We start from the raw sequence: 11,656 nt of genomic DNA, 5'->3' as shown, positions 1-11,656 counted from the left end.
TACACAGCTCGAGGAGTCTCTGTCCATTTTCATTCATCTTGCTGATAACAAAATGACCGATGCAATGAGGCCAGGAGTCACGGTCGGCTCCGATACGTGGCATTGAAATCACCGAGGAGGTATAGTTTATCTGTGGCAGGAATTGTCTTTATGGGGCTCTCCAGCTCCTCATAGAACTCGTCCTTTACCTCAGCACTAGAGTTGAGAGTGGGATATTCACTGGGCCTGATTTGCTGGAGAGACGCATAGGGAGGATTCTTCGCGTCCCTTTGGATGGAAATTCAACTGTAGACCGTAGGCTGTTCTTCACTCCCAGTCCAACATCGCGTAGGCGTGGCTCCTCTGGATCCTTGCTTTGCCAGAAAAAAGTGTAATCCTGTTCTCTGATGCTGTCATTGTCTGAGAGTCTCGTCTCCTGCAGGGCTGCAATGTCAATGTTGAACCCCTTTAATTCACGGTTTATTATAGCTGTCTTTCTTGCGTCGTCAATTTGCTGGAGATCATTTGAGAGTCCAGGACACATGGTCCTAACATTCCAAGTTGCCAATCAAAGCACTGACGGCTTTGAAAACTTTAAAGATTTGATTTTGGTTTTGGCAGGTGAACAGTTTCTGATCTGCTTTTCGGATTTTGTCCTAGCTCCAGTCACCCAATGAAGCAAACAGACCGTGGCGAGTCAGTATCTTATTGACCGAGAGCTGCTCGGCTTACTAGTCGGGATTTCAATGATCCCTCCCACCGTCAAAGACAACCCGTAGCGTCCAAGCTTATGCCAATATGCTCAAGACTTATAACTCGTAACTGCAGTCTTCCGTGTTATTTCTGTCGCTGGAGCAGCGGCAATGAAGCGTCCTCTCCAGGGCACGAGCCTGAGCAAAATGTATGAAGGTCCTAATCTGGCCAGTACTGAAGACCCCTCCCTCTCGACCTCACTAGTGTGTTCCAAATGAAATCAGAGCAGTACGCTTGGCACCAGTTTGGTTGCAGGAGTTGCCAGAGTCAGTTTGCACAACACACTGATCCGCCTTCGGAGCTCCACTCCTGATTTAATAGGTTTACTTCCCTACACTTCACCGTTGGATCATTAATCTCTTTCGTCCTCTAGCCGCTGACAAATTAGCAGCAGTTCCTCCGCCTAGATTAGTGATGCAGTGTAAACATCACGACCTCACGTGGTTTAGCCCGCCAGCTGAAGCGATGTAACTGGGTGTGACGCTTTGAGATATCACGTGAGAGATGAGGAGGTGGATGGGGTCCAGTAGCACTCATTTGCCCTAAAAGATGGGACACAGCATACCAAGTTGCCAAAGATACTACCCCTATCCAGCGCTCCCTACACCTTATGAAATGATCTATATTTACAATTAGCCATTACGATAGGTCTGATACCACAAATTACACCTTTTTTAAACATAGAACGCAGAGGATCTGATATAAATGTACGGAAGCTATTTCAGTCAGCCATAGATTATCGATATACTGTACAATGGAGAGGAACGTCTGAGGACTTATTACATTTCATTTTTATCTTAACTGATACAACAGAGTGGTCGGAAGATCCCAGTGGAGACAGAATCGAAGATGAACATAGCTTAGGGCAAGTTATGAGGAAAAGGTCTGGGAGACTTGAATGATGACCGTCAGAGTCGGGCACACGAGTGGGTTCATTAACAATTAGAGTGAGGTCATAAGCAATCGAGAAATCGTGGCAGAACCTCTCATCATCTGCCTTGTTTGAGTGGGTAACCATTCCACGTTGTGTATATTGAAATCTCCACAAACGTAAATATAAGCCGAAGGGGTAGCAGCCAAGATGTGGTCAATTTTCTCAAATATGCTATTAAAGATAGTAACTCCGCTATTGTGGGGGCGATAGAGGGCAAATATAAATGCAGTAGTGTGAGCAAGTGCAATCCGGAAGCACATATGAGGTAATTAAGTACCTTCTCTGGAAATGTCCCTACCATATGGAAAGCCATCTTTAATGTAGGCACATATTCCATGCTCATGGAGATCTTGGGGCTCAGATTTGGATGTTAAGTTAGAATATCCTTTAATTACAAACTCATCTAGGAATATAGTCGGTTCAATGCCAGTTTCGATTAAGAATAATAGGCAGACTCTAACAAACTCTACGAAACTCCTCCGCCAATTTTGGGTCTAAACACTTGAAATTTTAGATGTAGATTACCTGGACATGAGTCAAACTTTTTGAACAGTACATAGGGCCCGAGCAAAGCCGGATTGGACTGCTAGTTTTAAATAACATCTACGTGGAAAAATATTGGCAGTGTTTGTAACCCAACGGGTAACAGGTACGTTTAATATAGACACATAGCAAAGTAGTGAAGACAATTGATCTAAATATAAACGCGATGGAATGGAAGCGAACGCTGAGATATTGTCAGTTCTTGTCAACTGCAGAATTATCGATTTTCGGTGACAGGATCGATTCTCGAAGGCATGATCGAATCAAACAAAATGTGATTGCCAAATTGACGCTAATATAAAAGGTAGGAGGAGAATCTGCGTTCAAGGCTATTTTGTTCAATCCTTTTAGTTTTAGTTCCACTTTGCCTTTTATTCGTTCAATGGTTTTTGAGCCTGTTGATATCCATATATTGATATCTATATATTGATATCTATATATTGATATCGATATTTTGATATCCATATATTGATATCTATATTTTGATATCCATATATTGATATCTATATATTGATATCAATATATTGATATCTATATTTTGATATCCATATATTGATATCTATATTTTGATATCTATATATTGATATCTATATTTTGATATCTATATATTGATATCTATATGTTGATATCCATATATTGATATCTATATATTGATATCGATATTTTGATATCCATATATTGATATCTATATTTTGATATCCATATATTGATATCTATATATTGATATCCATATATTGATATCTATATTTTGATATCCATATATTGATATCTATATTTTGATATCTATATATTGATATCTATATTTTGATATCCATATATTGATATCTATATGTTGATATCCATATATTGATATCTATATGTTGATATCTATATATTGATATCTATATGTTGATATCTATATATTCGATACTTCGTAAGAAACGTCGCATTTTTTTGAAGCACATACGCTCTCTCTCTCTCTTTCTATTCTTTCTTTCATTTTCTACCGCTCTTTATTTCCTTCTCTTTCTTTTCTCCTATCACTCTTATTTCTCTCTCATTCTCTCTTTATTTCGCTCCCGATCCTTCCTTGCCCTTTCTGCTTTCTCTTAATTTCTCTCTTCCCTCTCCTTTTATTTTACCCTCTCTCTCTCTCTCTCTCTCTCTCTCTCTCTCTCTCTCTCTCTCCTTCTCTCTTTGGATATATTCTGTAACATACAATTCGATTCTATTTTTTTTTCAATTTTAGGCTCGTCCCCCGATCTCTATGAGCGACTCTGACGGTTTGTCAAGCTTAATGTTTAAATAGTATTTGTTTCATCGCCCAAAGCTTAGACTTGAATATATCTATTGATCAAGCTGTCATTCTAAATTCAGTAATACAATTGTTGGCCATTAATTTTCCAGTACCCCTCGATATATATATATATATATATATATATATATATATATATATATATATATATATATATATAGTTTTTGTTTAAATTTAATTCAGAAAAACATCAATTTTTAGAACAGAAACCTATTGTTTCAATAAATAATACAGTTCAGATTTTTTCCTTAACACATGGGGTTTCGATGAAGACTCATCTCCTCAGAGGAAAAATCATTAGCAAATTTAATTCAAAATAATATCGTTATTTAGCACATACAAAGAAAATATATTTAAAAATTATTTATATAGTGAACGTGATGTGTGTCTACCTGTGTGTGTGTCTGTTTGTCTGTTTACATTTCCTTAAGCAATAACTCTGTCAATGTTTAGTCTACAGACTCGAAATTTGATATACAGGGTACAGAGAGTTGGGAAAATCTATGTGATCTGTGTTTTGCCTCCGACAATTTTCGGTCTAAACACATGAAATTTAAGATATAGGTTCCTTGTGCATGAATCTAACTTAATAACTTGATTTAAGCCCAAAACAATAAATTTTAAGGGGTCATAATAGGGGTCGAAGTTAAAAAAATTGACCGCCTTTTTTTTTTTGCTCAGCATATATCTCTAAATACCCGGGCAACGCCGGGCACACATGCTAGTATATCTATAAAAGTGAACGTGTCTGTGTGTTTCTGTCTGCCTGTGTACATTTCCCTACGAAATAACTCTGTCAATTTTTAGTGTACAGACTCGAAATTTGATATACAAGGTACTGAGATTTGGGAAAATCTATGTGATCGGTTTTCGGCCAGAAATTTGACTGTTACGGCGTCAAAGTTCAACGATTTGACCTTTGAGAACTCTACCAAACTCCTCCGACAATTTTGGGTCTAAACACTTGAAATTTTAGGTATAGGTTCCTTGGACATGGATCTAACTTAATAACTCGATATGGGCCCCCAAAAATTAGGGTTAGGGGGTCATAATTAAAGAAATGTACTTTTTTTTTGTTTTGCCCAGATACACCTCCAAACACCAGGGCAACGCCGAGCAGCCATGCTAGTTTGTACTCCTATAAATTCGTTTTTCTCTTGGGTGTATTCATATTAAAAAAAACCTTTTCTACTTATTTAAAAAGAAAATACATTTTTTTTTTTATTTTTTTTTTTATATATGGGTTGTACAATTGTATCCATCTGCAAAAGATCTAGCTAATTTGCATATTCTTTTAAACATTCATTTTAATTAATTCCCTATTAGTTTTATTTCGGTTTTCTTATGGGATGATCATTTTTAGTTAACTATTACGTGTAATTATATTCATGCAGATATTCTACATGATTTATACTTGAATAATATTTGCGTAAAATGTTTACAGGAAACACAAAATTGTTTCCATATATATTTATGTATACGTATATATTTTTGTTGCACAAATTTTGCCTACCAAACTCCTCCTAGAAGTTTTGGTCTACAGACATGAAACCTCATATATAAGGTATTTGAATCCATGCAAAACTTTATACTTGGTTTTACCCCGGAAAAATCGGTGCAAAAGTGTGAAAATTAAAAAAAATGAAATTTGCCAGGTGAAGGTCGAACGCCGCCATTACGAATGCATAACGTAGTTGACATCGGTTCATATTTTAATTTTTAGCCTTGCAGTAAACATGTTTTCATAGTCCAGTCATTGACGGCAGAGGCAAAATAAATCGTGAGCTGAACGTTTTGGTTTCGATTCTCGGTGGTGACGCATGAGTCTTTTTTTAAAATACTTTTTAAATCATTACTATATATTGCATCCAATCTATCTATCTATATCTATAAAAGTGAAAATGTCTGTCTGTCTTTTCTCTATGGTAATACAGGGAGACTATTATACAGAAATACATTACTTTACATATTCACACTTTTTAATATATACATATGCACATAACCTTTTGAACAGTACATAGGGCCCGAGCAAAGCCGGGCGGAACTGCTAGTATATCTATAAAAGTGAACGTGGCTGTCTGTCTGTGTATCTGTATATATTTTCCTTTGCAGTAACTCGAAATTTGATATACAGGGTACTGAGATTTGGGAAAATCTATGTGATCGGTTTTCGGCCAGGAATTTGGTGATTAAGGGGTCAAAATTCAACGATTTAAATTTTGAGAACTCTACCAAACTCCTCCGACAATTTTGGGTCTAATCACATTAAATTTTAGGTATAGGTTCCTTGGGCATGAATCTAACTTAATAACTCGATTTGAACCCAAAACAATAAATGTTAAGGGGTCATAATAGGGGTCAAAGTTAAAAAAATTGACCATTTTTCTTTTTTGCTCAGTATACAGCTCCAAACACCCGGACAACGCCGGGCTGAAATGCTAGTATATCTATAAAAGTGAACGTGTCTGTGTGTCTGTGTGGCTGTCTGTGTGTGTGTCTGTGTACATTTCCTTACGCAATTACTCTGTCAATTTTTAGTCTACAGACTCGAAATTTGATATACGGGGTACTGATATTTGGAAAAATCTACGTGATCGGTTTTCGGTCAGAAATTTGGCTGTTAAGAGGGCAAAGTCCTACGATTTGACTTTAGAAAACTCTACCAAACTTCTCCGAAAATATTTGGTCTAAAGACTTGTATTTTAGATGTAGGATCCTTGGACATGGATCTAACTTAATAAATTGATGTGAGCCCAAAACAATATATTTTAAGGGGTCATAATAGGGGTCAAAGTAAAAAATTGACCGTTTTCTTTTTTTTTTTTTTTTGCTCAGCATAAACCTCCAAAATCCCCGGGCAACGCCGGGTACCCATGCTAGTATATCTATAAAAGTGAACGTGTCTGTGTGTCTGTGTACATTTCCCTACGAAACAACTCTGTCAATTTTCAGTCTACAGACTCGAAATTCTATATACAGGGTACTGAGATTTGGGAAAATCTTTGTAATCCGTTTTCGGCCAGAAATTTGGCTGTTAAAGGGGTCAAAGTTCAACAATTTGACCTTTAAGAACTCTACCAAACCCCTCTGCCGATTTTTGGTCTAAACACTTGAAATTCTAGATATAGGTTCCTTGGACATGGATCTAACTTAATAACTTGAGTTGAGCCCCAAACAGTAAATGTTCAGGGGTCATGATAGGAGTGAAAGTTAAAAAAAAAAAAAAATTGGCCCCTGCAGTCTCTACCAAATTACTCAGACAATTTCTGGTCTAAACATTTGAAATTTTACATAAAGGGTATTCAGAGATATGGCAAGCTTTTTAATCAGTTCGGGTCGAAAATTTTAGCTACCAATATATAAATGTATGTATGTATGTATGCTTGCATGTCTGCATAAATCTTTTGACAGAGGCGGTGGATTTTCACAAGATCAGTATTGTTTTGAAGCTCGACCCTTCACACGACAAATACCGAAAAATTGGCGAAAAACATTAATTTCTTCAGCCGCAATTAGGCACGTTTCTACAGGAGGCGGGTTGGTTTTTTCACCGATATTTTCGAAAGTCATCCTCTCTTTTCGATTGTCTAGCCTTAATTTTAACCTACGTCACTTTCGATTTGGCAGTGGTCGTAACAGCAATAAGGTCACGTTTTTCCCGTTCTTTTCCTCCTTCATGGTACGGGTTTGAGCTTGCCCTCCTCCTACTACTTTTTTTTTCTCAACACACACCTTCAAACAACCGGGAAACGCTGGTCTCCCATGCTAGTATATCTATAAAGTGAAAATGTATGTGTGTGTGTCTGTCTGCGTACCTTACCAAATAACTATGTCAATTTTCGGTCTACAGACTCGAGATTTGATATACAGGGTATTGAGATTTGGGAACTTTTTTTCAATGGGGTTTCGGCCAAAAATTTTGCTTTTAAGGTGTCAAAGTTCAACGATTTGTCCTTTGAGAACTCTACCAAACTCCTCCGCCAATTCTGGGTCTAAACACTTGACATTTTAGATATAGGTTACTTAGACATGGATCTAACTTTAGAATTTGATTTGAGCCAAATCAATAAATGTTAAGGGGCCAGAATTTGGGTCAAAATTTAAAAAAATTTGATCTAACAAATAAGTCAGCCAATTTTTGGTCTAAACATTTGAAATCTTACAGAAAGTGTATTCAGACATAGGGCAAGCTTTTAAATCGTTTTTTTTGCATAAAATTTGGCTTCAAGTTGTCAAAGTTCAAAAGATTTTACCTTTGCGGTCTCTAGCAAACTATTCAGCCAATTTTGGGTCTAAACATTTGAAATTTTACATAAAGGGTATTCGGACTTTCAGCACGCTTTTTAATCAGTTTTTGGGCAAAAATTTGGCTGCCAAGAGGTCAAGAAGAGTTGACTTTTGCAGATTCTACCAAACTCCTCCGCCAGTTTTGGGTCTGAACACTTGAAATTTTAGATGTAGTATACTTGGATATGGGTCAGACACTTTAATTTGAGCCCACAATAATAAATGTTAAGGGGTCAAAATTATGGCCAAAGTAAAAGAAAATTTGATCTCTGCGGTCTCTGGCAACTTTTCTCTATGGTAATCAAGGAAGCCTATTACATAGAAAGGCATTATCATACATATGCACACTTTTTAATATATACATATGCATATAAAGTTATTAACAGTATATAGGGCCCGAGCAAGGCCGGGCTGAACTGCTAGTATCAAATATTTCCATTAATTACGTGATTAAAAAATGTTAATTATATCCGTGTTTATAATAAGTCAATCATACTTGATAGCTCGGTTAAATAATATCAACACTGGACCTTAAAAGCAAATATTACTACTACAAATATATAACACCAGGTTATATGAAAGAACTAATAAAGAAAGAAAGAAGCAGATCAAAGGGAGTTACAACAGTTAAATATGGCCGAAAGTCAGAAATATCAAATGCAGTTCAATTCTATAATCAGACGTTAAATATCTACCGGATGCGGCTTGAATGCTAACGATGCATAACATATAAGCTGCATCATTATTGCGAACAATATCTTCCATTCTATCGGTTTTAACGATATTGCCAGTGATTTATGAATGAAAGAGCTTGTGTTAAAAGAGAACCATCTTTGTTGGCTTTCTGACTAAATCTAGATAAATAAAAACCTTTTTATTTAAATTAATTACTTATCCATTGGACGTAGAAAATAATCATAGAAACGAGCGAGGCAGACAGACAGGCTTGCTTTTATTTCTTAATAGAAATAATAATAATCAAAACATCTATTTACTATTAAGATAACTCGGCATTGCCCGTGTTTTATATAAAATTAACATGGGTACCCGGCATTGCCAGGGTGTTTGGAAGTGTGTGTTGAGCAAAACAAAAAGTGGTAGTAGGTAGGCAGGCAGGCTATAACCCGTACTGCGAAGGAAAAAAAAGAACATGAAAAAAAACGTGACGTCTTTGCTGTTGCGCCCATCGCCAAACCGGAAGTGACGAATGTTTAAATTAAGGCTAGTCAATCGAAAAGAGGGATGACTTTTGAAAATATAGACAAAAAAAGCGACCCCTTCCTGTAGAAAAGTGCCCAGTTGAGGCTGAAGGAATTAATGTTTTTAGTCAATCATCCGACATTCGTTGTACGAAGAGTCGAGCTTCAAAATGATACCAAGCTAGTAAAAATTCGTCGCCTCTATCGAAAGTTTTAGGCAGGCAGACATAAAAACATACATGCATACATTTAAAAAGACAGGTGAGATTTATATTATAGATGTGATACCAGCCATAATCAAGATAAGTACAGGCAAATTGCGAAAGGGGCTTCTGTAAGTAAAGGATGGTACCTACAAGGACACTTTAAGTAGGAAGTTGAGTAACGAAATATCTGTTCACATTAAATTTGAATTTCTGCATGTTATTACAGTCAGTGGCGCAAGATACAGAAAGTGATTTTCAAAGTCTAGCAGTTCGAGAATAGAACCTTTTAGAATAGAAGGACAGCCAGTATCAATGAACCTCTACAGTGGAAGCGTGAGATTTTGTTGCGTACGGAGATAATCGAGGGTATTTACATCGAGCGGGGGGGCACTAGTGCTACGAATGCCTCAGGGCACATTCCATAACAGTACTTGTAAAAAAAGCACAGAGATACAGAATTGACGCAATGTAATAAGGGTTTCTGCTTGGTTGACAGTGCGGTACCTGTTAGATTGGAGACTGTTTTGTGGACTATTTTCAAGAGAGAGAGAGAGAGAGAGAGAGAGAAAGAGAGAGAGAGAGAGAGAGAGAGTAGAAGTAGATGTGCTACTAACGTTAATGTCGCCCTCAATAAAATGGTGGTTGAATTAATAAGATTAGGTCGCACGTGAAATTAGTGTCTGTTTTTTTTTCCGACGCCAACTGTATGCACTGCAAATATGCGGGTCACACAGTAGAATCCCGGAAATGACATGACCCAGCAAAATTGTATCATTAACTGGTGATATGCCAATTACTGGGTCTTTTTTTGCCAGAATACCACAGGTGATATATGAACTATTTCACGTATAAATAAGTATGTAAATATAAACTTAATATAATCGGGATTGTGAAATGTCTTTGATAATTTCGAGTGATATTCTCTTTTTCAAAAAGAAAACACACCAAAAGTATGCTGTAAAAAACAAAAAACAAAAAACAAAAACAAAAAAAACAGAACAACGAATACAAACTCAGCCCTGAATACACAGTTATATACAGATTTATAAATTTAAATGCTATGTTTTTCTGTGTTTGTTCATACGTCACCTCACCGCCATCCCGGTAGCCTACGTTACGAACATCCCTCTCAAACAGTTCTATATCTTATTTTTTCACTTACATTTCAATCTGTAAAAAATCCTTCACTCATGTAAATGTGCATATATCAAAACATTGTTACGGAGATAATAAAGATTATACAGTTTAGCAGTACCTTGCGGTCTTATCTACTGTTTCTATTTATTTTTACCATAAATTAGTTTTTTGATAAATAAAACAATAATAACGGCAACAGAATAAAAGTTAGGAACAATTTATTTTGTGACAATATTTAAACTCAAATCCTTTAAATATCCAAAACGCTGCATTCTGAATTTCAGAAAAAAAAACTTTTGCATATTTCAAGTAAAAGAGCTCCCTCTTATACACTCAGCTTACAAGCGCACACCATGGCTATATTTATAAAGCCAAATGCGTATTTAGGACCATACAAACGATCTCTAGCACCACAAGAAATTCGATCTAAATAAAAAACCCGGGCACCACGCCTATTATACAAGCTGATATTTATATCATGCATGCAGAAACTATTATATCAAGGAAAACCAACGCGCTCTTGACAATAGAATCTATGAACACAAAAAGGCTAGTGGTCTTGGTGACGATGAAAATGCACTTGTTTCACATATGTTTGATTACTAGCATAAACTTGATTTTTCTAAAGTTGCCCTGATAAAAAATATACATAATATTTTACATAGTTTGAGTTGTAATGTATTTATATTTCTGGAATTATTTATAGCGGTATTCTTCAAGTTTCAAATGATTCATTTTATTTGTTCACAAACATATAATTGAGGAGTTTGTTTTTAATTATTTGTTTTATATATTTTAATTCAATGAATAATGTTTTTATTTCTGGCTGAGGAGTTTAGATGTTTTTAATAATGGCGATTTTTTAGTGATAAGGCCGTGAGGACATACTGGTACTAACGTGTGTGAGAACTCATAGTGTGTATAAAAATCCGTAAGTCTTTTCAATCTCTTAGGGGTCAGAATATGCTAAAGTAACAGTTGATTGTATTTTTTTCATAATTGTTACTTAGAACATGAAGAAATTGAATGTAATTATTTACGTTTTTACAGTGAATTTAAGAAAGGAATGTTTTGGAAAACATTATGCAGTTTGTGTATTTAATTATTATTTTTAGCTAAAGCAAAACAAGCTATAATATATTATATTTATATAATAAATAATATTATATATGAAGTCAGTAACAACATTTTAAAATGCTTTACTTAATGTTATTTCATTCGGTGATGCTAATTCTGGAACTTAATTTGTCAACACTTCTTTTAAAATTGCACAGTTTTCTTCTTTTGACGTCTAACATCAACGCCTTTTTTAAATTTCTCTTCG

This window comes from Euprymna scolopes, chromosome 18 (genome assembly GCF_053919585.1).
Source record: "Euprymna scolopes isolate OS-2025 chromosome 18, ASM5391958v1, whole genome shotgun sequence".
Classification (NCBI taxonomy): Eukaryota; Metazoa; Mollusca; class Cephalopoda; order Sepiida; family Sepiolidae; genus Euprymna; species Euprymna scolopes.
Note: the sequence above shows the minus strand (reverse complement) of the source record.